The following is a 27,406-nucleotide window of genomic DNA, read 5'->3' as shown; positions in this document are numbered from 1 at the left end:
ATGAAGCGTTTCTCTGCAACAGCGAGGTGAGAAAAGTCACCGATGCCAGCGAGGAAGGTGTTGCCTCGTCCTCCCCCACAGGACAGCCGCACGTTGCAAAGTGGCAGAGCTGTTGTCATGGCAACACTCCTTTATTTCAACTTTCCTTGGCAGGTTCTGACAGACGTGTTAAGCCTTATGGGCAACCGGAATCGAGAGGATTGACCCCATCCTGGCTGTGTTTGCTTTTGATGGGTCAAAAAACAAAAAGAGAGTGAGCGGAAAGAGAGTCAGAAAGTAAAAGACAACCACCAACGGAGAGCAAACGTGATCAGTAACCTCCTTTCTGCTCATCCTGCTGTGTAATCAACGTGACATTTGTGACATTGCAGGTGGGGAAACTCTGGGAACTCTTTTTCTGCCAACAGACCTCGGGGCGAGCCGTGGGGATCGGTGGTTGACGGAAAAACTCCACCTCGGGGACTTGCGATGTTCCCTCTCAGTCCGTATCACTGTCAAACAGTCCGCCGCTTGAACCCGGCTCCGGCATCATCCGGATTACCTCCAACAAACATTCCTGGTCGGCACTTTCAAAGCCTTGAAGAGTACACCCAGCTGTTGAAGGGGAAAAAAAGCATGTCTGGCTGCAGTTGTGGATATTTTCCTGCTTTGCATGAAATGCATGTATTATTGTGTGAAGAACCTTGGAGCCTCTGATATGTTTCAAAAGTCAGTTCTACCTGATTGCAAAAGAAAGAAACCAGCTGAGTTTGGAGCAGCAACATTCCCATTGCAGTCTAGCACAGCTAATGCCTTCCTATGCAATTCTGCTTGATTCTAATTTCCCTTCAGTGCTCCATCTAGGATTTGTCCCATTGACTTGGATTTGTTCCGTAGAATTTCAAACTTTGATTGCGTTGTTCGTAATCAAAGTTGATTTTCTGTGCTGCTTTAGAATTGTAGTCTGGCTGTAGTTTTAGCAAAGGAAAGGAGCCTTCCATGTTCACGTTAGCCATGCGATTGTTTACAATGGAGGCAAGCTGATAAGCTTCACAGCGTCGAACTGGCGCATTAGATACGTCACAGCCAAACTTTAGCGATTGGGTGAACTTTAAAATATCAGCCGAGTCCACATCTCTGGGAAGCTATCGTTATTCAATAGCCGAAGGTCCAGACAGTCTGTATGAAGTGAGGAGTAGAAGAAGGGGCTGGTTTTACCAGGCTATTTTCAATCTGAACTGCTGCCACTAATGAGAACCAACCACTAACTGAGCAAGACTAAACTTTTAAAAATGTATGATTTCTGCTGAACAAAAGAAAGGAATAAGCCATTTAGAGGACAGGGCGAACGTGTGGAGAAAGTGGCTCTGGTTTGATGAGACCAACATTGAACTATTTGACCTGCATGCAAAAAGTCACTGAAAGTTTATCAGGTAAAAACATTATTGTTTTGAAGTTCTCCAGTTACTGCTTGTCATTAACACATGGATTAACTAAAACATTTTCACACAACACTGGTCATTATCTGCAATACACTGTGAAATCTACAGTTGAACATTACTGTAAGATTGCACACAAGCTGCATGAAATGTGTGTATGTATACAGTATACTTAATGCCAAACAGAAAATATTTTTCATTGTAATATCTTTGAACATAAGGTGCCATATGGTATATAGTATTGTTTTGCTTTGTTCTGTTTGCGGTGTAGATTTCTAATGCAGAAACTCCACATTGTCCAAATACAGTGCAATGTCACAGATTGTGAAATTGACCATTTGATCATTTAGGCTTTGATGTATAGGCCAGTTTGCTTCAAAAGCATTAGTTTTGAGACTCACCCACAGACTCTCATCAGCAATTAGCTCTAAATAGTAGGGCTGTCAATTTTAATACGCTTAACATTAATCTGAAAATGTTAACGCATTATTACATAAAGCAGATTAATCAAACTACCTATTTTGACCTAAAATCAATGGTAAATGTTGGGAGTCATTTTCCCTTTATCATTAGCTAATAATAAACCTGTAACAATATTAGATTAAGCTATGTTTGTTTTATGTATAGTTTGCCCTTGAAAACTGATACTTTGCCTATGACAATATTTGGCGCAGGACCAAAAAGAAAGAAAACCACACAGAGCAACAGCTGGAAGACAGACTGCTGCTCTCCAGCATCCCTCATATTTTGACATGTTGAATGTGTCACTAACATATGCAGAGCTAGTGTTTCAAACCCACCGAGATCTACTATTCAGAAAAGATAAATATGTATAATGTTTTAAAGGCACTTAAGATAAAATCCCCAAACGAATTGAATAAGCTTTGTTACTATTACACACTCAAATAGCATGTAAAATGGGTGCAATTACACAAAACTACTCAAAATAATTGTTTGGAAATACTGTCTTCCTAATAATGTCTCAGAACACATTTATGTCTCAAAAGACAGAGTACAAGGGCATTAAAAGCTCTCTTCTGAAATAAGTCAGAAAGCAGGCAAGAAAGACGCATTGTTACACATATTTGTACAGTTTGGATATGAGCACTATGTACTTTATATGTCTTAAAGTGCCAGCCACAAAAGTCTTAACGTTTTACTCTATAATTTCTAGCTGAATAAGCACCCATTTCTGTAACTTTATGTTGCTGTGAAATTGCCATCTCTGGATTTGATACAGCTTTCTGACAGAAGTGCACATTATGATGCACAGCCTTTGTCTGCTACAGAACTAATGCAAATTATATGCGTAATACAGTAATTTGATGCAGAGGCTATTTTTGGACACGTGAATTACTGATCAGATTCTCAGGCCCTTGATATAAAGACATAAAAGCCTCTTGCTATGTAGGAAAGGTTCATTCCAAGTCCAGCGCCCACTTAGTGAAAGGGAACTAATGAGCTTCAGAGCCACCATCCAAAACCTACCAAATCCAAAAAGCAAAAATTCTGGAGAGCATCAATAAGATAACCCTTAATGATTACTTACTGAATTAATGTCTCAAGCAACAGAGCACCAGAAGGAACCATTATAGAAGCATAAGCAGGTGGAAAATTCACAAAGTCTCTAATCTTGAACCATCCAACCAGTGGTAGTGAAGGGTGGACTGCAACAGTATGTAGGGATAGAATCTGCAACATTGTAAGAACAATGGGTGTCGTGTCACAACTGTAAATTTAAATCATATTTCAATACATTCACACCCTTAATGTATTATGTTTAGCCATTTCATTAACCCAAAGTTATTAAGTATGTTAATACTTAGTGTTACGACCCGCTACCCTCTCCCTGGTTCGTTCTTATGTATTTTATACAGATTACGGGAGAGAGGGGCCGCAACATTAAGTGCGTAATGATTTTTAAACAAAAGGAAACCGAGAAAAAGAAACAAAATGGGCACCTGACGGAAAACACAGTGTGGTGGGGCTTACCTTAGACATCCGATCAGTAGGTTAGGTTCCTCAATCCAGATGGCATCCATGGAGAAGGGTGAGCCCTCGCGATCCCTCATGCATCAGGCGTTTCGTTTAATAGTTTTTATGTTTTCTTTGTCTTTATATAAAGGTTTATTATAGTTTTCTTTTCTCTTTTCCTTAATAAAACCCCGCACCTCTGGTGATTTTGATGGTGGTTGGTCTTGGCAGGCTTGTAACTTCCCCGGTGCTAAAATTTCTAGCGTCCAGCCGGTTTTCCAAAAACAAATCAAAACAAACTTCCTCCCGGCCAAAACTTCCGACGCTCCCCTCTGGGTGGATCCGTCCCGAGGTGAAGGTACTCTTTTTCATCCAGAGCCTTCCCGCACCATTTTTAATCAATTTTTCCTTTTTCGAACTCCGCTGCTACCACAGCTTCGTACACGCCACCATCACTCATCAGTCTCAGGTGCGCCACCAACCCAACTAAAAACACCTGGGCTGGCTGAGCCCCACCCCCCACCGGTGAACCGTCAAAGGTGCTGACAATAAAACAAAAATAAACAATTAGGCGGAAGCAAAGTGTGAGCATGTAACATTAGTCACTCAGATTTTAAAAATCCTGAAGTGTTACAGGATTATTGTGATTAAGAAAAATATTAATTTTTATTAAACATGGCTGATTTAAACCCTTAACTTTCACCCTCAAAATGTTTACGTTAAAGTCAGTGGGTCCAAGTGGACATCAGTGTCATCATGACAGTTAAGAGGTTAAGCTGTTTATGAGTGCATAAGCTTTAACCTCAACATCCATTATCTTTTGCTTACCATGGGTCAGGTCGCAGGGGCAGCTGCCCTCTCCCCAGCCATGTGGGTCAGCTCCTACAAGGGAATCCCAAGGCATTCCCAGGTCAGCCAAGGAACAAAGTCCCTCTAGTGTGTCCTGGGTATTCCTCTTGGTCTCCTCCTGATTGGATATACACAGAATACCTCACCAGAGAGGTGTCCGGGAGCAAACTAACCAGATGTCTGCGAATCCACCTTAACTGGATTCTCTTGATATGGAGAAACGATTGCTTTGCTCTTGTGTGACCAAGCTTTTCACCCCATCTCAAAGGGAGAGCTCATACTTCCCGTGGAGGAAACTCATTGTGACTGATTGCATCCACAATCTTGTTCTTCCTGTCAGTACTCAAAGCTCTTGACCAAATATGAGGGTGGGAATGTATATTGATTAAATTGAGAGCCTCGCATTTTCATTCAGCTCCTTCTTCACCATTAAGATCGGCACAAACCTTTCTTAGAACTACTTCTGAACTTTTTGCCTCTTTTCACTAGTATTTTATTTATCTTGAGAGTTGAGCTCCAAGTCTCTGCGTTTGGAAGGATTATTTGCCATCACCCTAATCTTTAGCTCTTGCAACTGATTCTACATCAGAGTCAAGTTGGAATTTCCGACTGGAAGAGTAATGAAGCATACACCTTGTGGTATGATCCAGACATACAAATTATCGCTTGTCAAGCCAGCATTGTGATGAACAAAGTAGACTTGTGGGAAGAACTGATGGTGTAGAAATCCAGAGTGACAGCAAGATCAAGAATAAGAAATCAATTTAGAGGGCAAGGAAGAAGTTGTGGGAAAAGCGACACTCATGCCAGTGGTCATGACAAACTTGGACAGGTGCTCCTGCAAATTTCAGGAACATCTTTTGAGATATTAGAGTTAAGGGATCAGACTTTGACTCCCAAGACACTGATGTGACCATTCAGACCATTCAGATAAAGAACGTAAGGTTTGTTTTTTTTTATATCTTGATAGCTGAATTACGGTACCAAGTCTTGGATTGGAAGCAAAGAAAATGCATAAAGATATTCTGAATGTGTTCCCTTTCTTGCTGTCTCAGTGATACAGTTCCTGACTGCAAACAGACAATGGATCCATGGTGCAATCGCACAACATCCTTTTTATTTTCCCCCTGGATTTTGTTTTTGCTGCTGCTTTCAGATCCTGACTTACGAAGTGTCACGTGCCAGAAAGATGTCCATCTGTTGCAGTTTGTCAACCACCTTTTAACCCTCACTGGATATGACAAAGCGTGTCATATCTGTTGATTTTCAAAATATTCTTTCGCCAAAGGTCACTACTGATGCATGTGCCAGAACTGCTGTCATTGTGTATCCGTGCCAACATGTCCTCACGGATGTCCCCTGTGCAAGAGATACGCTCCCCACCCATTCCTGATTTTGGGAGGGTTGAGGGGTTGCTGCTCCAGTTGATGAGGTGCAAGTTTTTTGTACAGGTGTCTCGTTGCCGTAGAAGGTGGATGAATATTTGTTGCTGTCAATGCCTGTATCCACCTGCAGACAAGAGTCAAACAATATTTATACATAATACTTTATGCATCTACACACTACAACAGTAGGGTTAGGGTTAACAGCATAATGAATCCTGTTCTTATTGTTTATAGTGGTTGCAATTGCACCTCGTTGCATCTTTGACATGGACTCAAACACTTTATTCAAAGCAATTATGCATGGCAATATAATAGAATCATCCAGGAGTACATTACAGTACTTAAAACATGCCGTGTCAGATTTATGAGACGTTCATAAAGCCAAGGTTTTTCTGTCATAGGGACAGGAAACCTTTTAAGCACTGTTGACATTTGCTAACAAAGTATTGATAATCAATTGGCTTGCAATGTCAAGTTGTGAAAATGAGCTCATTTTAAAATGGCATTCCATGGACATATTCTTTCTACACATCAGAAACTGACTCTTTATTCCTATAAATGTGGTGTAATAATTTTTTTTCAAGAATAAAACAATGGGATTTCTTTTTTCTACTATTATAAAAATGGTAATTGGTTCCGAAATTAACCCAGCTTTACAAGCGCAAAGCATTGCCGTGTCTGACTGCAGCCTTAGTTGGGATTTATTGATCTCTTGGTGAAGAATCTACATTCTGCTGAGCCAGCAGGGACGACCTGGGCAAGGGTTTTCCCAGGGTCTAAGAACAGGAGGTGTTATGTAAATTTTATCGACTTGGTTTGACTTGTGTACTGTCACAAAGGGAGGAGATGCAAGTTTATTTTATAAAAAGACAGGTTGTTGAGTAATCCAGCAGTTAACGGACCAGAAAATGCCACAAGCACTATAGACCTTGTTTTGTTGTGTTAATTGAGACGTATTCATTTTTTCTGATTCTATATTGGCTCTAATGCACAGCATGTCTGGCACTGATGAAATCTGTTCCTACAAGAATGTCGGGTCGGATAGCTGGATTGTTTACATAGGCAAATGCTCAGTAATAACTTCAATATTTCATGCTTTACATGCACATTTGCTCTTTGAGGTAAACAGACTACTATAAAAAAATGGCCATTGTTTTATGACAGCATATTGGATAAAAACAAAGAATTTCTGAGCTCCATAAGCTTAAAAGTTGCAAGAAAGAAACCCCACTCAAGACATTACTAGGATAAACTCAAAACTTTTCTAGAAAGAACCTTGGAAATTTCTGTTTTTTGGCGTAAATATTTTAAACATACATTTTTGGATCAAATTGTGCATTGTTTGTTTGGCTTGACTATAAATAACTATGCTATTATTAAATAAATTAGTAATTTAGATCAAATTACTTAGAAGGGGCCCCACGCAGTCATTGGCAAATAATTGCCAAACAGTTATTGTATTATGAACATCTGTCTGGTGAAGTTTTGTATTAAATAACAATAAATGAAGGATTCATTCGATCACTGATGTTTTCAAAGAGTGAATTCTGCACACACATTATGAATAAACACAGAATTCAGGATTTTACTAACAAAATAATTCAAACAGCAGTTAAAACACTTTACTCAGCAAACTCACTAAGATTGTAGGAGTGAACTAAATTAACAAGTAAAAATTAAAAAAGAAATCATGATCGAGTAATATCTAAACAGATCGTATGGTAACATAATCCTTCAACAAACTGCTCCAGATAAAAACATAATCAGCGTAATTAAGACAAAAGCTTATGGAGGAATTAAGCTTTATGCGTTCAGTCAAATATAGTTTTAAAAGCAGATGATAAATCTTTGCATGGCTCAGGAGAAAAATGTTTGGGATATCATATGTGCCTTTACGCAGTCAACCCATGTAGGAGCAGCTAATTGATGCTGGTCAGCAGAAACTCTTAATCGGACTGATAATGTCACGAAAAGAGTATATTGTAGTTTCTGAAACGTTATTGGTAAGCAAAGCAGGTGCCTCTCGTTTGAAATACTAATGAAGATTGTGTGTTAATTTAAAATAAGCATGATATTTTCCTACTTACACATGGCACTGATTTTAGGAGTAGTTTTGGAACGGTTAAATATCTGCTGCTAATTGATTGTGTCGTGAAGACGGAATGAAAACATCATATTAGAAATTTTAAAATAATTCTAGCCTGAAAGCTGCTGGCATTTAACACTTTACAGTTGGTTTAATAATAATAAACCAATGAATATCATCAAATTTCATGAATATCTTACATCTACAGAGCATGAATCCAAAGAAATCCAGTTAATTTCCCAATTCTTAAAAAAAAGCACTTCTAAAAGGTCCTGCATTGTTTAATAAATTATCTCACTACATTATTACAACAAATATGAGTAAACATTGCTCCACTGTATTTGCCTGTGCTATAATATATTTTTAATTTGTTCATGGATAAGACAAGAAAGAGACGAGCTACATAAATGAATCTGCAGTGTTATGTAAAATGGACTTTTCTGAGCATTACATCATGTTATAATGTTATTCCCTCATCAAAAACATTCCTGGAGGGTTCCTTTGATTCTTTTACGCATGTTTGAGAAATCCTTTAATGTCCCATGGCAACCATGCAGCTGTGGAAAACACCAGGGTAGACCTAGTGCCGCCTTCGAAGTGCAGCTCCTCTTCGAGGTCCAATTTAAAGATATTAAATTACAAAGTCAAATTTCAAATTAGTAGTCAGTTATATTTGATAAATGTAGCATTTTTATAACAAATGATTAAGCTATAAAATTATACTATGTGGCTAGAAAACACATGCTGCCCATTTTTTCAGTCCTCCGTTTCTCAGTTCGGCATTTCCATTCTTAATGTGCATGAATACAGTAAAAGTAATAATTCTGTGAAAATTTCGCCCCTGCTAAAACATCTACACAAGACACGAGCGAACATGCTGATGATGGAAAACGACACCCTGGGCCTCTCTCTCTCTTCGGAGCACCCCAGCGACGATGAAGCAGAGCCGGGATGTGACTCGCTTAAAATAAAGTTGCACACATATGCATGTATGACAATTCCCTGCACAGCATCTTGGTTTTTGACAGCCCTTCTTGGCCTAGCTCAAGGCCGAGGTTCAATATTCCAAAGTGCAAGGCCAAGCTGAGTGATGCTTGGCAGCGTGGAGGCTGAGTGCGGCTGCTGTGAATACTGCTGTGCCAGTGTTTGTCAATGATGTATCGTCTGTGGAGGAAGGGAGCGGCTTGGGGGTAGATTACTTTCCTAAACAAGGCAATGGTCTTAAAGGGTGAGTTACTGCCTTGGCTATTGGTTTCCCTTCCAGACTCCCTTGACAGCAGTAGCATCTTAATACTGCCTGCAGAGCATGCCGGCAGATTCTCTGCCAAGTGGCAGATGCTGGGGCCGTTCAACCCAGTGCAGCAGAGGGGCTGACTGACATAGCAATGTGGGGGACAAATCAGTCAATTTCACAAAACACTCAAACAAGAAGACTCTTATTTCAGGCCTCAGGGTGCAGTAAACAAAATATAATATTTTCCGTTGGGTGGTGCAGACGGTCAACCAACATCCCGATTTATATTTTAGACAGTTTTCAGGGGATCATCTGATTACAATTTTTATTTATTTTTTTTACTTTATCAAACTCATATTTCATTGCAAAAATTCACATCTTTTTTTTTTGTTGTTTTGTTTTTTTGACAAGTGATGTATTTTTTGTACAATCGATGCTTTGGAGAACCTTTAATAAAAACAGATAGCAATTATTCGATTTCCAAATTTTAATTTGATTGAGTTTTAGCTTTATAATGATGACCACACTCATAAAAATATCTTTATTTAATTGCTGAAACTGTTACCTTGCCGTGACAGTACGGTAGGAGACAGAGGTTCTGTGAAATATTGAGCTCTTCTGTCTTCTCCCAGTGCTTCTAGTGCAAACTAGAAACAACCAATCAGAACCACAATCTCGTGTGGCGCTGCTCACCTCCTCCCACCCCCATTTTCTCTTTTACGCTGCAGGTAGTATTGCATGTTGTGAATACAGGATGTACTGAAGTCTAGTTAGCATGGCCACTGAAATGGTTTTCCTGTATCTTTATTTTCCATTAGCACATTAAGCAGCAAGTACATGATTTTGGTTGACGGCACTAAGTCCCGCCTCCTGACTGATGGGTTGTTTTTGGTCAGGTGCGGTGTATTTCTTCAGACAGCACCAGTAGCTCAGGGAGGAAGTGGAGGAGATTGATCTTTTCACAGATTATCTGTCTCATACGGTCACAACATGGCGACAGTTTTAACAAATATGTAAACTTTTTTTAATAAGTTACTTACTGCAGCTTTAATAAATTCTTGATGCCAAAAAACAATTGAATAGCCGAGCTCATAAGTTAGACCGACAGAAATTTAAGAACACATTTGTATTTTAAACTCTTTTCTTACAGAAAGATTAGGAAGTCTCTTTGCTTCTCACAAATATATTTCCAAATGTCTGAACAGGACCCGAAAAGAAATGAAACACTTGATCTGTAGCTCAGTTATACATAACACAATATCGAGAACCATACTTCATGAATAATGGAACCCCTGGTCTCTGTTACATCTCTGACTGAGAGTCAGACTGGATCAGTTAATTTAATCAACTCTACATTTCAATTGAAATCACCACCAGACACATGTATATGAACGTCTTTTCACATTTCAACTACATTTTTATGTTTTAATTAAAAGAAAACCTCTTTTCAGTCTCTTTATGTATTTATTTTCCTCGGGTTGTAGACATTACTGTAGACCACACATAGTTACTGATTCTCAAACACGCACATGCATGTGTGAGAAATCATTTAATCTCCCCTGGCAACCATTAAGTTGTGCAAAAAGCCTGAGCAGACCTAAATCTGCCTTCCCTTCCTTTTTCCCTACTCAACTTATTCAAACTAGCCAGCAGCAAACACCTGGTGGAACGTGCGCATCAGCTCAGCTCATTATATGATCTACTTCTCAATTAAACGCTGGTAAAAACGTTGTTAAAGGGTTAATGGAGGAGCGATGATGTTGTGATGACTTCCTGTGGGAGGAGTTTCAGAAAGAACAGGACTTTTTAAAGAGACAGAGACCCACTTTCAAGGTGTTGAATTATAAAGTACAAGTTCTTTTAAGTGGGGCTGCACAGTGGCACAGTTGGTAGAGCTGTTGCCTTGCAGCAAGAAGATCCTGGGTTCGATTCCCGGCCGGGGATCTTTCTGCATGGAGTTTGCATGTTCTCCCTGTGCATGCGTGGCTCCCTGTGCATCTCCGGCTTCCTCCCACAGTCCAAAAACATGACTGTCAGGTTAATTGGTTTCTCTAAATTCTCCCTAGGTGTGAGTGTGTGTGTGAATGGTTGTTTGTCTTGTTTGTCTTTGTGTTGCCCTGCGACAGACTGGCGACCTGTCCAGGGTGAACCCGCCTCTCGCCCGGGACGCAGCTGGAGAGGAACCAGCAACCCTCCTGACCCCCATTAGGGACGAAGGGTGTAAAGAAAATGAATGGATGGATGTTCTTTTAAGTCAGATTTGATATTTCTATCATTTTTTTTAAACAACTGAAGTAAACAGTTGCTTGATTGTGCTATAAAATCTGCCTGGAAAACACATACTACTGAACATAATTTTTTAATTTTTTCTTTATTTTTAAATTTGTACATAAGTTACCTGCAGTCTGTAGTACTTTTACACACCATTATTCAGGATTAGAACCTTTTGTGTAATGTTTGGTCAAAACTGGCTTGTGCCTTTGTACTTCTTGTATTTCTAAACATGTACGAGTTCAGCTGATTTTTGAAGGCACACACTCATTAAATCAATCCAAGGATGCTGTTCTGTAAAATTCCATTTTGAACTCGTACGTTAGCATTTTGTGCTTGGCAGATCTCCGCCTTGCCTGAATTTCCTCTATGCATTTGTTTTCGTTGGCATAAAACAATCGCTTTCCGCCGCCGAAGCCTGCGCTCCTCCCTTCGACCAGGCGTCCATGTGACAGCCGATTCTCCCATTGGCTCGCACGTGTCCGTGATGAATTAGCGTAATGCCAAGCAAATATTAATCACATTGTCACCGTGGCTGAGCAGGAAAGCAGTTTAGTACTGCAACCACCATGCAGCCTCATTTATCAAACCCCGGAGCTCTCATCCTTTGCTTTACCCTCCTGCCTGCTGCCTGCAAAACACAAGCTGTTCCCACCCGGTTCTATTTATTTATTTTTTTTCTGCTGCCAGAACTGCCTTCAACCGTTTCTTGTGTGTCACAGTTTACTTCAGTGTTGTTGTTTCTGCCTAATAAACTCGCCAAAAATCATTTCACATTAAGACTGACGAGCGTGCTACCGCGGTTTATTTCAAATGACTGCAGACAGAATGCATTTGCGTAAGTGCCATTAATCTGTGTAAGATAAATGGAAAACTTCTTGACATCAACAGAAAATCACCAAAAAAGATGGCAAACGTCATTATTTCTAGCCCCCTATGGCAAGCAGTTTTCACAGCTTATCTATGTGGAAAGTGAGATTAGATTCCCTGTCATAAATTTCGCACCTGGACTCAGCAAATGTGTAGTTTCCTTCCAGAAGATACCTCCTTCACCCCTCTCTATTAGCTGCACACAGATATACCGAGGGATAGAGAAGACCAATTACCTGCTAATCCATTCTAAGATGGGCGATGCACAGTGAAAATACATTTAAAAGCGAATTGTCAAATTGCACTGCTCCTCAGAGTTCCACATCCAATGAAAATAGCTTTCGCTCCACATGTGGGAGCATTCTGCAGGGCAGGAACATAGTAGCCCAGCATGGGGCAGTCGCTCACTCCAGGGATGTTTATACTTCAAGAAAACCACATTACATAAATGCAAAAAAGCAAGCAGACCTGTCAGATAAGTTCTTCACCAGCTTTTGCTGAATGTGTAGTATGTAATGGAAGAGTACAAAGTAAGCAGGTTTGCATTTATGTAAAAATAAAATCTTTAACCTTTATGTCACTGTGGTGGTGGGTTGTATAAAAAATGCATTTACTTCTGAAGCTTTGAAAGAGCTTTGTTGCTCATAACACCAACCATTTTTGAGGTTTACAGCCAAAGTTAATTTTTATCACATTTTAAACATAACAAATATTGCTAAGACAATTGATTCTGCCACTCAGCCAGACGTGTGACAAATAACTAGAGTGCATGTCTTCTCACATTTCAACTCATCAACATTAGCTTTTCATTAAACCTCACACTGTCTTAAGAGATGGGGTTATTTGCACCCCATGGGCTATTGACTTTGTGCGCAGTCTGGCTTTGACTCACTGACCCTGCTTGTGCTTTTATGACTTTCTCTTTTTGTGTGTTGTTTTTGGATCTGACAGCCTGACGGGACAACGCCCCTTTCCCCCGATGCTGGCATCTGTCGTCCTTCCCCTGAGCATCGCACTAAGACCACAGGAGGGTAAAAAAGATAGATATCATGTCTCAGAATGGGGAGTTCTTGCATTTTAGGTGAGATGCTGTTTGCTGTATCAGAAACAGCTTGGACTTCTGTTTTAGGTTCCGTCAGGTCTCCTTTCCGCTATTGTCAACATTGGCTCACACAGGTGCCAGTTATGCGTCCATCCAGTTGCCATGTGAATTCTGCACAAACTTTTAAAATGTCTCAAAAAAGAAAATGCGAATTAGCCGTGTCCATCTATTGGTTTGGAGCGAATCAAGCGTTATTTCATCACATGTTGACGCTACAAATGTAATAAACACAAAGTAGATGTTGCAAACTAGCATGAATCACACACCTTCGGACATAGAAATTCGTCCAAGTTTCGTGCCACTGGTCAGGCACTGACACACCGGTGGATGGGAGGGTTTGTTATGTCAGCACTTATTCAGCACATTTGTTTCCTTCTTCACTTTTGTGCATTCAATCTTAATTGGAATGCCAAAAGCCACCTCAAGTAAGCCTAAAAACTAATTTGATACGTCAAAATGTGTATATAAAAAAACAGAAAAGGAATGGCAACATGGCTACTATCAGCCCAGGAAAATGACTCTGAGGCTTAAAGGCTGTGGGATGGTTGGTTGTTCCTCTGGCTGGAATTGTCAGAAGATTAGAAGTTCTTGGTGACTAAAACAGTGCAACCTTAATTTAGCCAAGTTGATCTAGGTCTGCTGGTATCTCAAACATTTTGCTAAAATATTATCCTCCAGATTCAACAATTAGAGTTCTTGTTTGCAGAAGGGTGTTCATTTCTTGTGCTTGAAGATTGGGCACATAAAGTCAGTCTAATAACAGAAAGTGAATGCAATCAAGGGGTTTCATAATTAGGTGATTTCCTAGAATGGCAATCGTACAAGAAGAAAATTAACTGTGGCTTGTGTGTAGCTACAGAACTATGTACTATGTGATTGCTTTTTGCGCTTGCACAATGTTTTTAATAGTCCAATGTGTTTTGGCTTTAGATATCCTCATTTCTAAAGCCAAAGCTTTAGAAATGAAAATAAAAGCAATGGGGCTGTTCAGCATAACGGTTCTCGTTAGTATAGCATTAATATTTACTCCGCCAGAATCTATAGAAGACTGTGATCATTTTCTTTGACTTGACACAGACAAAGCAAAGACTCGTGATTTGATTGCCTGTCGTTTAAGAATACCACTTTTCATAATTTTTGGTTTTCATTGCAATGTGTCTGAATCGACAACAGGGTGGGTATTTGGTATGCTACTATCTTAAGAATATTGTTTGATCGTTTAATCACAAATTTTTTTCCTGCAAAATAAGTGCATGTATTTCCATCCTTGGACCCCCCTAACGCATGATGTTTATGAATTATTACATTTTATGTCTGTTACATTTTATACTCGGCAACAATTGTTGCTTGTGGGAAACTGCATAGTCTAAATTACACAAATCTGGCCTATTTACACATAAAAAATCAGAAAAATCATGCATAACGTATTAGAACAAAAAAATGGTTACAAGAGTGTTCATAAATATTTTAGAAACATAAAAATTTAATGCCACATCCTGCAGATGTCATTGTCTCAATGTACCAAGCGACCTTCGACCTCATTTGATTATTTCATCAATTAGGCAAAATCAGGTGAAAATGGACAAATCTGCATCTGAGAGGACACTCTTCCTGTTTCACTAGAACAAACACTACACCATAGCCCTGTCCCAAAGTAGTTTCAGGCGTGGCATCAACTTGTAGTGGTCATTCAGTGCATATACCACACTTTGTGTAAAGGATCACCTTTTTGGGGGGGTGAATCAGGGGAGGGTTTCAACTGTGGGAATAACAGTGATGTAGAAAACATCATTTTGAGGTTCTTTCAGGCCTAGAAGAGCTAAAATATCTTATAGTTTTTGCTGTGTGGGAACAGCAAGACAGAATAAACAGCAAAGCTATGGACACATAGCATAGTGCTGTCTATGCATTATGTTAGCGACAACAATTGTTTGCGCACTTAAATTCACTCTTTAATTAAAAGATGAATGAATGGTCACAGTTTTCTTTATATACCAGTAGAAGACACTTGACAGAACATATGTACAAAATATTTTATTTCTGTTTTTTTATTAAAGTATTTTACCAACTTTCTCTTGTACACGTTTGTGACACACTTTTACCTCCAGCGTTACAGGCAGGAAATTTATATTGCTTAGAATAGGCACATTATTATTTTATTTTAAAACTTCAGTTAGCTGCCAAAAGTCAAAACTATTATTTCAGAGCTCCCAGAAGTTAGAAAAAATGTCTGGCAACAATTGTTTCCGGTGGGATTAAAGGGGTTAAGTCTGTGACTAAAACATGCCTGTCAGAAATACTGACAGACTTACATTTATAACAGGATGTTATGTTGGCTTTTATCTATGCTTACCAGCTAAACTTGTACGGAGTGTCCAGATACAAATGAAGCATTTCAGAAAGCCTGGTTACCGAAAGGGAGTAAACCCATTGGACATGGGTCAGTTTAAAAATAGACATTTGATTTATTCTCTTTAAACCTGCTTGGCATTTTGTAATTACTTTGGCTAGGATTCATGGGTACAAACTGTTTTGGCCATAGATGAGCATTGCCTTTGGCTGTTTACTCTGGCAAATTGTTTTGGATTTATTTCCCATAATGTCGTCCAATTTAAAACTTTATATTTTTACTTTAGCGACTGACCATCTTTGACATTGCATGGCATTGCAGTCGCCTATAAATGCTTTCCCGCTTCTATCACACATTTTTCTTGTCACTTGATAAATAGCAGAGGACTTAAAGTTTATATCGTACAAAGCTATGCAAAAGCACTTGGAACATTTCCAGACTTTGCAAACCTTAATGGATTTTGTTGAGATTCGGTGATACAGCAGCACAAAGGATGAATTGTAAAGTAGGAAAAACATAAACTCTTTCAGTTTTTATTTTTTTATTTGTTGTACAGCAGTAGGAGTTTAATTTTGGTGATAACCAGACCCCCAGAAATCCTGCTAAGCCTGGTGGTAGGGGCGCTGGAGGAGTCCATCAGCAGCAATTTGCTGGAGTTTATCGTCCAACAAAATTTGTCACCATGACAGGATTAGTGACTTTCTCAAAGATCTCAAACAAGCCCATTTTACCCAACACCCTCCTTTTAAAATATTACCTTTGGGTTAAATACAAATGCACAATTTGTGGATTTTTATATGTTAACATTTTTGAAATTCCATCACTTTCACTCCTTTTCACAATCATGTTCAATTTAGTGTTGTTCTGTCACGTCCCAATGAAAATGCATTAGGGTTGGAATGTGACAGAATGTGGGAAGCTTCAATGGCTCTGAGTACTTTTGCAAGGCACCCATTAATCACATACGAGACATGGACGTACAGATGTCCCTCGCCCGTGGAACGGCCCACTGACCTTGTGCGGCGCCAAGTTGTAAAAAGTTCATTATAGGCCAAAAATTCACCCCGTAGCCTCATTCCCCTCACGGCCTGCTCTCAGATTCTTCCTAATTTCGCTTCATTGTCAGAAATCACTGTTCTAGAAAAGGGACTTATTCAGTGATACCACAGGGAGTGCTTTACCCATTAGTGGGCAGTGCAGTGACCTTCAGAGAGTCCATTCATTACCTCCTCCTTTTGTTGGACTCTTTCTTTGCGAATAAAAGTACGTGCCAAAAGGAGCGAGTCTTGCCAGTTCAAATTCATCTTCTTAATGGACACAAAAAAATAGAAAATCTTGTCAAGTAATGATGCATTACTTCATACAGTACACCAATAATACGCACAGGGATATCGGAGCAATGTGCGTGAATGTTACTTAGCAGCCGAATGGCCACCGTCCCAAACTCCCTCCACCCCCTCCAGAAATGACAGGGGGTCACTTTCTCCCTGTTGGTGCAGTTCCATCAGTAATGACGATGACATTTAGAGAGGCGGTGTTTTGTTCCCTTTTAAGGGTCCTGTGATTTATAAGCACACTTTAAAAAAAGGAAACGTTGCACGAAAGAACAATTTATTTCTCCATATTTACAGACTAATGTTTAGAGTGACTTATTTTATTAGTTCAATGTCATGATTTATGTTTCTGTAATCTGAGTGATTTAATGCACGATTGAATAAAAGCAGAATGGCCACCATGCCAAGACTGGAACTACTCAGCTTACATTTGCAATTTTTAAGGGTCTATGATTTAGTTCGGTTTCTTGATCATGTTCAAGATCAAAGTTGTATAAACTCTCAATAAACGAAAGGTGGGCATTTAATGTATCGTTTATCATTTATTGAGAAATTCCTTGTTGTACGAATTTCGATTAATGATGTTTAGTCGCCTCCAAAACTGTCCTTGTTGTTAGGATTGATAGTTTTACTTTTTTCCTCCAACACATTGGAGTTACCATATTAAATATAATTACTATGTGCAGCTTAGTGATACAAATGACACTTCTTTATGTGATTGGTTTCCTAAAGAAGCGTATTACAGTTAGGAATGTTTATCAGAAACAAATTTGTGTTTATGGGGCTATAATTGCTGCGACACACCTTCAGTCATACTCTTACCTACAAAAGAAGTGACTAATAGTTTTTATTGTTGCTTTTATCGTTATCACAATATCACCACAAAATGTTGAGATGAATCACTTAAGTCCATACCACCCACCCTAACGTAAACTAATTTTAAATCCATGTTGCATATCTATTGTGTAATTTCAGTGATCTAATCAAATTAAAAAGGCATTGAGGCATCTTTCCTTTAATTTTACAATTTAGTCCTGTTGAGTTTTTAATTTCCATCAATTATAATGGTTTTAATTTTGATTTTCCTGACATTTGCTTATTTACATCATTTATTGAAGTCAGTATAGTTTTCCTGATTAACATACCTGTCATTTCTTTGGTGTAAGCTTCTCAAATAAATCGTCTTTCATCGCAATCTCATGTGCGAAAACTCGTCGTTTTTACACACTTTTGTTCAATGTGTAAAATTTTATGTTTGAGATAATTGTTCCTTTACAAATCAGACGTGCCAGTAATCACAACTGAAGTCTTTTTTTCTTGTCATACATCACTCTTTTTTTGGTGGATCCATGTTAATATTCTCTCAACTTCTCTAACTTTATTTGTATCAGGGTCAAAAAGAGAAACCAGTCTGGAGGCGAGTTTCTCTGAGCCACTCACCAACGTTGGAAAGATACGAGAACAAAGTGAAGCTGATGTGTATTGATCTTTATAAAAGTACACATGCTCATCAAACCTTGACCCTAATTACAGTTAAATAAATATTTTTGTAGCTCTCACTAGTGCACACTTAGAGAATAATAAAAAAAAAAAAAATTAATCAAAAGTTTTCTGGAATTATTACTATCATTCAACTCTTTATTTTACTAAGTAAAATGTTTGAGAATCAATTATTGTTTACAATAATCTGTATATCAAAGTACTGCAAGGTTAGATTATTATGCAGTAAGCGATTAATTATTTGGTAGCTTTTTAAGCTTTTAATTTATTTAACTAATTGGCTAATCAATTAGTAATTAACTTAAGTCGTTTCCTTGCTACAGGTCAGCATCTTCTCTATCAGTTGTATTTGCTCCTTTGTTTTCGGGGTGTTTTATTTTCAGTGCTGCCTTTGCAGTGTATTTTGTCTTTGTTAGCATGTAATTATTACCTTCACCTGGTTGCCTCCAAATTGTAGCCTCCATTTCACACCACCTAATGAGAACGGTACTGTAAGTATTAGAAAAACATCAGCGATGTGCTCCCTGGCTGAGGAGTAATTGCCGACCAGCAGTTAATCGTTCAGTTCTTAGTTGCGTTAATTGTTCATCCATACAATGAGAAACTGTACGGATGAACAGTTTCACATTTTTTCATGGAGTTAGAGTAACTTCATATTGTACTTCTTGAACAAAGAAAAAAAGGTGTGTTGGAATATTGTAAATTACAAGCTCACATTATAGTCACACGCTTTGAGGTCTAGTTTATTTATTTATGTCCAGGTTGGAATGGTGGAACAACATATAACCTTACTGATTTTTAAAAGCAGGATTTGACTGCATTAGATACAAGTTCCTGTTCATTTAGTTAATTTTTTTTTTTCTGCAAATTTACACAAAGCCAAAATTCTCAATAAAGACCTAAAAAATGCATATTCACACTCACTAATATTTTGCCCTGATATTTGACCACCTTCAGAATTGGTAGACATTATTTAAATTTACTGATGTCATGGTGATTTTGAGGGGAGTTCGTAAGTTTTCAATAAAAAAACAGTTCATGTATGTTTGGAGTTTTATTTATAAACTTCTGTTGATTTGAGGTGAAGAATTTGGAGCTGGTCGCTATTCTGTTATGTTCCAGTGGAAATGCATACAAACCATAAAGCTCAGTTTTAGGTACATATGATATCTCACCCTGCTTTTAAAAGAAGACGCTTTTACCATTGATTGGGTTAGTATACAATTTTATGTTTTCTGCATGCACAGTAAATTTGACAGAAAACCCAAAGTTTCTTAAGTTTAAAAGAAATTTCACCTCACAGTGTTGGAACAGCGATAGCCTCTGTTTATATATTGGATATTTTTATTTGGTTAGATAAGACTGACATCTTTCTAGAATGTGTTAAAGTTTCAGCTCAAATTTGTTTACAGAGAGGTAGTTTCAGTCTGTGGCAGCGTACATCCAGATATTTTAGGCAGTTTTGAAAGACGAAGTTATAAGACTATCCAGGCAGATGTTTAAAATTTTTTTCAACAATCTTCAACAGCTGTTCTCACCCATTTACACGTCTAAATGTGCTGTCAGAGGCATCACATAGCAAAGAGGACAGACTGACACAGAGTTACTTCGACAACTGGAAGTGGGCAAGAGCGTAAGCAGCTGCTCTGCTGTAAAACTTTGAATAGATGGCATCCTGGGCAACACTGCAGGGCAACCTTGTCACTTGATCTGGCCCCATGTAAAAGGAAAATGTTGCCAAAATATCTTCCCCCGGTGTTTGATGTCCAGAACCTTATTTATTCTGGGCAATATACCCGGTGCGTATCATTAAGAGAAGCCCCACTGTGCCTGTTTATTTATGCGGTGGCAGTGAGCACAGCAACGGTGAAGAAAGAGCCAAAATCTCACGTTTATTCAGAGAAGACGGGCACTCCTTGTTCTTTTCTTCTCTGGTATATGAAATCCCAGTTGAGAGGATATGTAAAATGCAACTTGAAAGTAAACCAGTTTCTACATGTATTTTGCATACATTGAAGACCTTGCAATGGCTCACAAATGGGTTTAAGGCCCTTTGATCTTTTTCCATTTTGTCACTTTACTATCAAAAACTTGGAAGGCTACGTGATAGACCAACACAAATTAGCGCATAATTATGAAAGAGATGAGCATTTTTCACCATTATATCCCTTTTCAATCTGATATATGAACCTAAATAAAATCTAGTGAAGAAAAACGCATTGAAAAGTGCAGGTGGGGAAATTAAACGGGAATTTTCCGACATTTCGCCAGCCACTGTTTTCTTTTCTTTTGACTACAAACCCCACCAGTACAATAAAATTATATCAAATATATGATTTACTCGTAACTCTATGAAAACCTATGTACTGACAAGAAGCTAACCGTACACATGTACTTACATTGGTACAGACTACTTGGACACCTTAACAGAGGTGTAGTGTAAGTTCATTTTAAGTAATTACTAACAGCAAACTTTAACTACACAACCCTAAAATTCTTGCAATCATTTCCTATGTTGAACATTACCACCTTTTGGCTACAACTGCCCCAGATAGTTTATTGAAGATGTGCATTTAGTAATTCAAAAACATTTTTATATGATATTAATAGCTGTTTTCTAACTGTTCTCTTTGTTGTTCCTTACTTACTGCGTTTTCTATTGAAATTCACAATTATTCTTATTACTAAAAACATCTCGAAACGTGTTCATTATTAATTCCACGGGCCATCGTCATTCCTGTGTTATCCCCGGTCACGTCTTTCTCATTCTCCTCCTCTGATGATAACGAATCTCTTGAATCGCTAATTCTCCCTCCTTCTCCGTTACTGAATCTGCTGCAGCGGGTAAAGATTGCGCGGTAAACATATCGTTAGTTTCACTCATTTTTCTGAATGAGCTTACGCGCTTTTTAGCTTTTGTTGTCGTAGCTTTTCTGACCCGCCCCGTCTCGTATCTGCTCATTTTCTCAGACTCTGAAGTTGTGCTATTTATAACCATAGAGGAGAGCTGCGGGCCCAGGAAGACTGAGGGATTTCATTGAATAAGCCCAATATCCGTCAATAAAATCAAACAATGGAGCATCGCAGTAGATAAAAATATTAATATACTTTTTTTTGTTAAATTATAACAACGGCGTTGCTCCAATTTACACGCCACTTCATACTTTTGCCTGGATTTGGCCAGTGGTGGGAGCTAATTTCCAACCCTGGTTACCTATGTATTACATAGATGTTAACTGTAGCAATTTTTAGGGAGATTTAGTGAGCAAACAGCATCATAAATGGCCACTACTTTTTTCAATGCCTTTTCTGTTTTAATTTGCATTAAGGAAAAATTTATTTTAAGATTTTCTAAATAATAATTTACCTGCTGAAAAATTAACTCACTTAATAGTCCTGATGAAAGGAAAAGAGCTGACAAAGGCAAACATTGTAACTGGAAATTGTTTGCTCTCGTAGGATGAAGTCCATCTTGAAGATAAGGAAAGGTAGAAGGCAGACATGAGCTGTGACTACTACACTCCTTTGTTTCGCAGCTTCACTCTTCCCATTTCCATTACTAAACTTTCCGCTAGCAAATTGAGTCAGGCACTTCTTAATTAGATTGTTTCTTACATCATTCCGATCATGTGACTAATTAGGGGGGAAAAAAGACCAGGAGGTTGCCCTGCGTTGCAACAGAAGAGAAGAAGGGGGAATTTATGAAAGGCACAATCCATTGCTCTGCCAAAGGTAACTGAGATGTCAAAAATACTTTTAACCAGTTTTAACCTTTGCTTTATAAAGACGTAATATGTCAAAATACAGATCATTTTCTTAGACTGATGTCAGTAGAACAAATTTTGAACACTCAGGTTTACCAGTAATTATGCCCCCACTAGTAACTGTCCGTCATCCGTCTGCTTCTCCTTAAATTGAGTCGCAGGGGAACAGGTATTAAAATGCAGACTGATTAAATAGCCCCTCAAGTGAGTTCTGGCCATAGATCAAAGGTATGCATCCAGTGGGAATGCATACCCACTAGATCCATACCTTCCATCCAAAAATAGGTACATCAACTAATTTGTTTCAATGGAGAGGAACATGGGCTCTACATCACTAATCTCTAAGCCTGAGTCCAGCCACCCAATGGCTATCATCAGAGTCAAGGGTCGCGACATTGACGGACTTTCTCCAGCTTTTACTTTTGAATAGAAGAAATCTTGCTCTTAGTCTAACACCTGACCAAGAGGAAGCGGCCCACCTTTTTCTAATTGAGTATAATTAAGGATTATCCTCTTAGAACAAATTTAGGCACAATTCAAAGTCACAGCTTAAGGACACCCTGATTTTAAGGATTTCAAGTAATAGAGTAAAATGGGGGCGTCATGGGTTGATATCCTGCAACTTTTAGATATGTCTCTTCTTCAACACACCTTAGTCGATTAATGAGGTCATTAAGATGACTGGACTGAGGAGATGAGTCGTCCATTTCAACTTGCTGTGTTAGGACAGAGACATTGGCCCTTCAAGCCTGGATATGAGGATCCTTTGAGTGTTAGTTTTGAAAAAGCAAATATGTTTCCTTCTTTAGCTTTGGTTTCAGATTCTGTTAATTAAAACCACTAACAGGCTCACAAAAGCGGTAGCACCAATTTAGTGATGCTCACAATGGAAACAAATTGAACTTTGTGCTGAGATTGCGAGCACAGCTCCGGATTTGGGAATTCAGAGAATCAATTAAGTCATTCAACCTTCCACAGACAACCTCTTCTCCTGAATGCAAGGTTTAATAGTTGCAGCCTCATTCCCAACACTGAAGAGTTAACTCTGAGGGAGGCTGAGAAGTCTGATCCTTCAATAACTGGGGTCAACTCTCTATTCCTCTTTCTTGAAACGCAACGCTTGAGATATTGCTCTAATCCTTTGTTTGGCACTGAAGAGGTCGGTCACACACAATGGCCAAATAAAGCCTAGAGTCTATGGTATTTTTGCGATGAATCTTATCTACCCTCGTGTCCTTTCCTCAGGGAACTTTTCCATTATCTTTGCAAATGCTGCCTTGGTAAAGAATTTGGCTTCCTTTGAGGCTTCAGACTTCTCTAGAGAGGACATGGTAATTGTTGTCCCTTTCTGATTTGCCGAATAGTTTTCTAGACTGTCCTGGATGCCAACTGAAATTCTTGATAGCCTGACTTTCTCCCATGCACAATGTTTTGCTACTACAAGCAAAACCTTAGCAGTCTTTCTCATCAGTAGTTTCAATAGCCCTCAAAAATTGTCAAGCCCTGAACATGTTCTTCAGTTTTAAGGCTTTAATTACCACTGGACAAATAGAAGACAATGGAATATCACATCATTTATAAAAACCTTAGCCATCTTTGCATAAAGTGACTTAATAATTCCAACAAACCTTGGATTATAATGCTAGACTAGTCATTGAAAAGTACCCACAGAATATAATACAAGTGATGTTGACAGGGATCTTTGCTATCCCTGTTAAGTAATAAATTTACTTTATGGTTCTGAAAGTGCCTGCGAATTATTAAGAGTCCAGATCCGCAAACCTGACCAAAACATTACTTCTGACCTATAAAGAGCCTTGAGGAAAAGTTAAACTTAAGTCAAATTTTTCCGCTTTAAATTTATGTGTAAATTTAGCTACTTTAATACAGTCATATTGTTAGTAGTCAGACTCATTAGCATGTGTGCTCTGTGCTGCTCCTGGTAAGTTTGTATTGATTTATACCCCCTCCTGTTTCTAGAACCCAGATCTCTGATGGTGCTGATTATCTTGGGAGAGCATCTGAATCAGCAGGATAGTGTTTCGACCAAAAACCCTGAGCTCCCACCTTGAATGACCTCGCTTTCAACCCCATCACCACCAGCTTTCATTAGAGCATCGGGGCTGCATTCCACATTATTCCAGCTGGCCCGCTGTGTATTGCTGTTTTCATTCCAGCCTCCATAATTAATTGGCCTTGATGAGCATTGAGATGGTTACTAATTGGTCGGTTAGGGATCTCTTTCACTTGAATTTTTTTATGTGGGGATAACACACCTAATTTTAAATGATTGAGCTCAAATAGCGTGTATGAAGTTCCTCTGTGGCGACAAATTGTCCTTGCAAATCCTAAATATTTATTAGCGCATAAATGTTTAATTCATTGTAGGTTAAAATGTTTAGAGCATTTAGGCTAGGAAGTTGAAGCTCTTACTCTCACAAGTCTTACAGTGGTCCAAATAACACATGAACAAAAAAAGCAACACAGTAAAATGCTCCTATTATCATTATTTTATCTTGTCTTGCGTATATAATGTTGCTAAGCAGGTCGAGAGGCTTATGTTTTTATGGAACTGAAGTCACAGGTACTGAAGTCGATGGCTTGAGAGGGAGTTTTGTACCAAATTATTGTAGCAAGTCTGCTGCGATAGATCAGATAGAGAGACCTACAGGGCCGTTGTGCCACAAAAAGAGCAAACTAAAAGTTTCTTTCAGAAATTTAGGCATTCTGCTTGAACTACCCTGTACTGATATCCTGTTTTCTTTGAGGTTGGACATCCCAGTTCCAATTTGCCTTGTAATCACCTCAGCACATAAATATAATTGGTGTAGATTTTGTTTTGCCTTACCCCTCCCATCTTATTGAGAGGTTTGAGTAGACACGTGAACCTAGAGGCTGCGTTGTCCAAAGTTTTACCACCTGCTAGAATATCCTGTGGCAAATGGGCATCAGGAGACAAGTCGGACTCAGAGTGATTTATGGATCTCGATAACAGCAGACCATATTAATTGGCAAATTTTGCTTAGATCAGAGAGCTCCAGCCTTCTAGCCTCCTGGAGCCTTTCTGGCTCCGGGAGGTTCCCGCTATCGCTCTGATCTAAGCGAGATTTGCCAATTAATACTGCACAGGGTGAGTCAGGTGGGAGGCGAGGGTGGGGGCCTGAACCCTTACCGTGCACCCCATTTTACACAAAATATTTTTAAGAAAACACATAATCAAAATTATATAATTACTTTTTAGCTAAATGATCAAGAGTGGCATAAAGTCACAACTGCCCTTGGGGAAGGGAAGTCCACTGATGATGAGGAAATGACTTTAGCTTTACATCGCGATAAACGTAAACTGATATCAGGATGTGTCGGGTCTACAAACCAACAAGAAAAACACTCATCCAGTAAGAGAGATTCTAGCACTCAACTTTAAGAGTAGGGGAAGGAGCTAGAGCTTGTATGTGAAGTTGAGTAATACCAGATAAATAAATATCCTAACTACCGTTTATAGCTTAGTCTATACACGGTAGTTGTATGACAATGAACAGCAACACAACCTTGATGATGTCCATTCCTGTGTCACAAAGTAAATCATGTCATGTACCAATTTGTGCATTTTTAATATAACAATCCCCATCCACTTTCAAGGCAGCACTCTGCCTATTGCAAACACAACCAGCATTCAATGGCCACTTCCTGGACTCCAATGGTACTATGAAAGTCCCATCTCTGAGGGAATAGTAAAAGAATACCTTGAAGTTTTGTTCCAACAAACACATAATTGAATAGCTACTGGACTAAAACTATGTAAACACCATCTCCAAAGCCAAATACATTATTTTGTTCAATACTAGCTGTTCACCTCTTGATAAATGAAAATGTTCTTATTTCTAAGCAACTGCTACATTTTCCTTACTTTCCCTAGGGATTGGTGGAGAAGGACATGACCCACTTAGTATTACCCTTTGTGTTTCTCACATCTTTTTCCCTCACCTAAACAACAATTGCGATGATGCTCAATTCTGACCCAAATGTATTATTTTAAAAACATACATGATCTAAAGACAGTCTAGGAAGGATCTGAATCTGGTAAAGCACATTATCTCTAGGAACTATAGACTTGTGGTCCAATCTGAACTTTGCGATACAAACAATCTTGTATAACTTTGATTCAAACATTGAACACCTTAATAAATCCTTCCCTTACTAGCAACTTCATATCAGGGAATATCTTAGTAGGAGATTAGTGTTTTTTCCATCATAATTAAGCTTACCAGGGATAATAAAAATCCACTGAAAACTCCCACTGAGGCATATATTAATATGATCTTTGGGCATTTTTTCCCCGTTTCAGCAAATAGTAGCAGATGGCCACTTCTTTGATAATTTTGAATTTGTGCTTGCTTGTCCCATATCTCATCTGTATGTCCACTATGTGGCCATTTCAGCTTTGTTAAAATAATTGTGAGGGATTTTATTTTTGCCGAATCAGCAAAGGACAGATGTTTCCTGGAATAAAGCTAGTAGTCCGTATCATCCGGACGCAGCACAATTTTAGAAGATGCTGAGTCAGAAGACAAGGCAGTAGGAATATTGATGGGGTTTAAGACTTAGTCAAGATAAGCGGACATTATTTTTGCATTTAAAAAACATGTTGGCATTTTATCTGTAGTGTCATCTATTCCAGTGGTCCCCAAACCCCGGGCCGTGGACCAATTGGTGCCGGGCCGCACATGAAATAAGTAAATATTTCCGTTTTATGTATTATTTGAGTCTGGAGGAGCTTTTATTTTGAAAATCCTTTAACCGGATTCTCTCGGTTACATCTTGCACGCCAACATTGAGCCACAAGCAGCAAATGAAAAAGAAACGGATCAGATTCTTTGGAAAGTTTCTTTGGAGAAGGGAAAAGGCCCAGAGAAGAGACAGGAGAATGGATTTATCCCGGTAGGTGATTCCCACATTCCAAGCTCTGCATGCTATGGTGACCGGCTCATTAATGAGGCAATGAAGCTTCAAACCGCTTCACCACTTAGAGACCAAGCTCTCTGTGCATAAGCAGCACTTCAGGTGTTATTGTCTCCCATCACTCCCAGTTGGGACCGTCTGGTTGCAGAGAAACAAGCTCAGGGCTCCCATTAGTCGCTAAAATTTTCACGAAAGTAAAAATGTTCGTTTTTGTGGCACATCTGTATCTTATTTTGAAGGAATATGTAAACGTTACCATAGCGACCAGAGTCAGAGAGCGTTAGGGCAGTGGTCGAGATGAAAGGAGAGG

The 27,406-nt window shown here is 38.8% G+C and overlaps 1 protein-coding gene across 2 annotated transcripts in view; it reads left to right on the top strand.

The window, feature by feature from the left end:
- lingo1a (leucine rich repeat and Ig domain containing 1a) overlaps positions 1–27,406 on the top strand; it is a 258,282-nt gene that overhangs the window by 16,814 nt on the left and 214,062 nt on the right. Inside the window, exons 3-4 of one of the 2 annotated variants that reach the window (XR_006371365.1) lie at positions 13,039–13,168; positions 18,265–18,336. The gene's annotated coding sequence lies outside the window, so the exon portion shown is untranslated. Of the gene's footprint in view, positions 1–13,038; positions 13,169–18,264; positions 18,337–27,406 lie in introns of those variants that run through there. The other variant, XM_044125406.1, reaches the window with a different exon arrangement.

Source organism: Gambusia affinis, linkage group LG08 (assembly GCF_019740435.1).
Source record: "Gambusia affinis linkage group LG08, SWU_Gaff_1.0, whole genome shotgun sequence".
Taxonomy (NCBI): domain Eukaryota; kingdom Metazoa; phylum Chordata; class Actinopteri; order Cyprinodontiformes; family Poeciliidae; genus Gambusia; species Gambusia affinis.
The sequence above is the reverse complement of the archived record's forward strand: the minus strand, read 5'-3'. Positions and strand labels throughout refer to the sequence as shown.